Source organism: Lissotriton vulgaris, chromosome 5 (assembly GCF_964263255.1).
Source record: "Lissotriton vulgaris chromosome 5, aLisVul1.2, whole genome shotgun sequence".
Lineage (NCBI taxonomy): Eukaryota > Metazoa > Chordata > Amphibia > Caudata > Salamandridae > Lissotriton > Lissotriton vulgaris.
The window spans coordinates 791,896,881-791,902,380 of NC_141693.1; the positions used below are offsets into that span (position 1 = coordinate 791,896,881).

The 5,500-nt window shown below is 39.2% G+C and overlaps 1 pseudogene; it reads left to right on the forward strand.

Annotated features, from left to right (window-relative positions):
- Positions 1–2,939: 2,939 nt before the first annotated feature.
- Positions 2,940–3,446, forward strand: LOC147711589 (ATP-dependent DNA helicase PIF1-like; annotated as a pseudogene).
- The last annotated feature ends 2,054 nt before the right edge of the window (positions 3,447–5,500 follow it).

The window sequence follows — 5,500 nt, forward strand, 5'->3', positions numbered from 1 at the left end:
CACATACAGGGAGATATAATGCACCAACAACTGATGAAGTTGCAGTTCTTTTAGTTAATGAAAACAAAGGCCCACGCGGCATTGTCTTACATACACGAGAAGGAATATTACGTAAAGTCTCCGAATTGCATAGATCATATGACCCCTTACAATATCCCATTCTATTCTCGAGAGGTGAAGATGGTTATTGTCTAAACATACCACTAGCAAACTGCGGTAAGAACAAAACTGTTACATGCATGCAATACTATGCCTATACTCTAATGGTTAGATCCACAACTTTCAATACCTTACATTGGTTTCGAAATCTTTTTAATCAATATATTGTTGATATGATGGCAAAAATGATCACCGAAAGACTCGACTTCATACGCCGCAATGAAACACAACTACGGGCAGAAAACTACATAAACTTAAAAGATGCACTCAATCAAGATCAGCACCTTCACGGTTCGGATATTGGACAACACGTCATTTTACCCGCTACCTTCACTGGCTCGCCCAGGCACATGCACGAAAAGACACAAGATGCAATGACATACGTTAGGCACTATGAGAGACCTGATTTGTTCATCACCTTCACATGCAATCCAGAGTGGCCAGAAATTAAAAAAGAATTGTTTCCTAAACAAAGATCATGCGATAGACATGACATCGTTGCACGTGTATTCAATTTAAAAGTGAAAGCACTCATGAAAATATTAACACAAAAACATATCTTTGGATATGCCAAAGCTAACATATTTACCATTGAATGGCAAAAGAGGGGACTGCCACACGTGCACATCCTATTGTGGCTTGAACCTAAAATATAAGCAGACGAAGTAGATCTCATTATATCCGCTGAGCTGCCAGATCCTGTCAATGATGAAAAACTATTTTTGATTGTTAAAAAGAACATGTTGCATGGCCCATGTGGTGAACACAACGTTCTATCACCATGTATGAAAATTGGGATTTGTACCAAAAAATACCCATCCCTCTCACTAATGAAACAGAAACTGGTGTTAATGGTTATCCCATTTACCATAGAAGGAGCCCACAACATGGCGGACAGACAATCACAATGACTGTTAGAGGCCAAGAAATTACTGTCGATAATCAGTGGGTGGTTCCATATTCACCTGTACTATGTCGCACTTTCAATGCTCACATTAATATTGAATACTGCCAATCAGTGAAAGCTATTAAATATATTTGCAAATATATCAACAAAGGCTCAGATCAAGCAACTGCTACTATTGCAAACAAACATAATGAAATTGAAACAAATCTCAATGGCAGGTATATTAGTACTTCAGAGGCTGTTTGGCGTATCCTTCAGTTTAACATTCATGAAAGACATCCGACGGTCACACATCTAGCTGTACATCTGCAAAATGGACAAAGAGTCTATTTTAATGAAAAAACAATGAACCGAGTAGCAGAAAATCCAACACCTACAACACTTACTGCCTTCTTTGAATTGTGTGCCACGGACACTTTTGCTAAAACATTGCTATACCAAGAGGTTCCACAATACTATACCTGGGGAAAAAATACTTTTACACAGAGGAAATGTGGTATTGACTTATTAGGTCACCCTGGAGTAAAAAAGGACTCGGCTCCCGGGAGAATGTACACTATTCACCCAAACCAATCTGAGTGCTTCCATTTACGCATTCTTTTACAACATGTTCGGAGACCTAAAAGCTTTGAAAGTCTTTTAACCGTTCATGGACAATTAATGCCTACCTACCAAGCTGCATGTAAATCACTTGGACTCATTGAAGACGACCAACATTGGAAACATACTTTAAGTGATGCTGCCTTTTCAGATTGCCCAAATCAATTACGCCAATTATTTGTTACTATTCTGTTATTCTGTAACCCTTCGGATCCAATGTCTTTATGGGAGGAATACAAAGAACATTTATGTGAAGATATACTACACAGAAAACAACAAGAAACACATGATGACTCAATACCATTCACTAATGACATCTTTAACCAAGTACTCATAGCAATAGAAGACTCCCTCTATGAACTAAATGAGAAATCTTTAAAAGATTTCAAATTGCCAGAAAGTTAGAGAACGATACATAACACTAACAAACACACTCAAATACTACCTTTGAATTATAACATCCGTCAATACGTAGAACAACATTTACCAAACTTAGTTCTGGATCGAAATGTTGCATACAACACCATTGTTTAAAGTGTGGAAAGTAAAGAAGGTAAATTCTTCTTCTTAGACGCACCGGGAGGAACAGGGAAAACGTACTTAATAAGCCTCATACTAGCTAAAATACGCTCTTCAGGACCATTGGCTCTTGCTGTAGCATCTTCGGGAATAGCTGCTACTTTGCTAACTGGTGGGAAAACTGCACATTCAACGTTTAAACTACCTTTAAATGTTTCAGTGGAGAAAGAGTCAACGTGCTCTGTACGCAAAAATGGACCCTTAGGAACACTGCTTCAAAGAGTCTCTCTTATCGTGTGGGACGAATGTACTATGACACACTATGCACATATAGACGCCGTCAATAGAACTCTACAAGACATTTGAAATGTTAATACCATAATGGGGTGGCGTTACTTTTGTGTTTGCTGGAGAATTCAGACAAACTCTTCCTGTTGTTCCAAGAGGAACACGTGCGGACATACTAAAAGCATGCTTAAAAGCATCACAACTCTGGGACTGTGTTCAAACTCTCACATTACTCACTAACATGAGGACACATTTAGGTGGTGGAGATAGTCACTTTGCTGATCTTCTACTACAACTTGGTAATGGTGAAGTACCTACCAATAACGACAATATTAATATTCACAAATTTGGTACGCCAGTGTCTACCTTACAGGAACTCATACAACATGTATACCCGGACATAGAGCAGATTGCTACAAGAGACTTCCGGTGGATTTGTGAAAGAGCTATAGGTGCACCCTGAAACTCAAGTGTCAACCATATCAATGAACATATACTACTTCAAATACCAGGAGAGACAAAAGTCTATAAATCCATTGATACAGTATTAGAAACTGAAGACGCTGTGCATTATCCTCAAGAATTCCTAAACTCACTTAACCCATCCGGACTTCCACCTCATGCACTACAAATTAAAGTTGGGATTCCCATCATGTTATTACGCAACCTACATCCACCTGATCTATACAATGGGACACGACTACAAGTTATAAGTCTTTTACCCTATGTCATTAAAGCTACTATTCTCTCTGGCCCTGCCGCGGGACACTTAGCACACATTCCACGCATACCCATGATCCCAAATTATCTACCATTTCAATTTAAACGCTTGCAATTCCCTATGAACATTGCTTTTGCTTCTACTATTAACAAATCTCATGGACAAACATACAAAGTTATAGGCATTGACTTACGAGAAGACTGTTTCACTCATGGGCAGTAATATGTTGCTCTTTCAAGGTCTGGAAATTAGAAAAACCAATTTATTCTACGTCCACAATCAAATGAAGCCAAAAATGTTGTGTACCGAGAAATATTAAAAGCTTTATAATACTTTTTCACACATTACTTTTCTCCCCCGGACGCCGTCGGGACGGGCTGCTAGTTACACATAAAGTACAGGATATAAGCTAATTTGTGATTGATATGGATTCAAAGTTCTAAGAATTACATATAGCTATTGCTCTTTCTTTCATTATAAAGCATGTTTGTTTCTCGGATTGCAAAATATTTGCAGATAATTTATTCCGAGAAAACATATTCATAGCTCTACATTATTTGTAAAATATAATATGCAGGATCTTAAAAAAACTGCTCTATTAATCAGCAGTTTATGTTATACAAATAAAGCCTTACGGGTCCATTACGATGTCGGACGGTTTGCCTCCGCCAGGCTGGCGGTTGCCACCGCCGGCCTGGCGGAGGCAAACCGCCTGACATTGCAAGCCCAAATCCCCCCGCCATATTAGGATGGCGGAGGGGAAGGTGGCGGTGCAAAATACCGCCCCGCCTGTTTTCCGCCCCGGTCGCCTAGCGGCCGGGCGGAAAACGAGTAACATGGAGGCGGTGTCTGCTAGACACCACCCGCAATATTACCATAGGCATTGTTAGATGCCTTTCCGCAGCGGCGCTGCGGCCACGGAAAGGCATGCGGTCTTCACTCTGGGGGCCCCCTGCAGGCCCCCAGAGTGAAGTACAGGTGGGGTGGTGCATACCCCACTTCATTTTCATTTTCAAAGCGGCAGGCACCTCGCGGTGCCTGCCGCTTTGCAAATGAAAATGTGAAAGTGCATCTTCAGCATTGTGGCAGGCGGTGCAGAGAGCACCACCCGCCACTATGTTGAAAATACAGGATGTGCCCGCCGCTGTGGCGGGCACATCCTAATGGCACCCCGGGACCCCCGCCCTTATGGCGGGCGGTCCCGATTTACGATAGGATGACGGGCGGGCAAAGTCCGCCCGTCATCCTAATGGACCCCTTAGACTTTGTATTTTATTTGTAACTTAGAAAACAACAAAGTGTTTGCAATAAACCAATACAGTCCCTTCTGCACAAATAGACCCAGCTTGTCATGTTTTACAAATTAAGCTCCGGGTATAGATTTTATTTAGGAATTATATCAGTGCAAAGTGCTATGATTTTAAAGGTACCAATTGATACTTGTTTCATTTACAAACAGTCACGTTTGTTTATTTAATTGCACTTAATTTGTAGACAATTCAGTAAAAAAACAGGACTACTTACACAAGTATTTAATTTATAAAATATAATTGGATGAATATTAAAGCAAAACAGCAACTGCCAAGTTGTACGTTCATCTAAAATTGTCAAATAAAGTAGAGGGCAAAAACCAAAACTGCAGCCAATTACATCAGACATATAGACTTGCACATGGGCGTTTAATTAAGACCTGTATCTGTAAAGTAACAAAGAAGTAACATGTTGCAGTAGCTGATTTGCTTTTATCACCAACATTTCAGATTTCACAAATTAAGCACTGTGTTTTTTGCTTGTATTAGTAACTTATGTAACAGAGTACTCCAAACTTAACAACAACAGTTGCTCCTTTGCATTAAGCACCTCCCCCATTCTTCATGTTTAAAAAATCACTGCCATAAGTATGGGTTTCATTTGGGACTTACAAAGGTAAAAAATGCTAAATTATTCAATGGAGCAGTTGTTGCTTGTTCCATTTTTAACAACAAGTTTGTTAATCAAATCTCCCAAAAATTACAGACACTTTATTCAATGAAAGAAATGTTTCAAACACTACATAATTCATAAATTATAAAATGCTAAATATAAAAGCAAAGCAGCATTTGCTACGTCGTATTTTCCAACAGTCTGCACCTAAAAAATATTCAAAAAAGAACCTACATCCAGTGCTTAAGTTGTGAAACTTGATGTACTAAATCTAAAGCAAAATATTCTAAATCTCAAAAAACACCTCCAAAAAGCATGAAACATTACACTAAAAGCTACTTCTTTTAAATGCATTATATGCAAACAATTGGCTATAACATAAA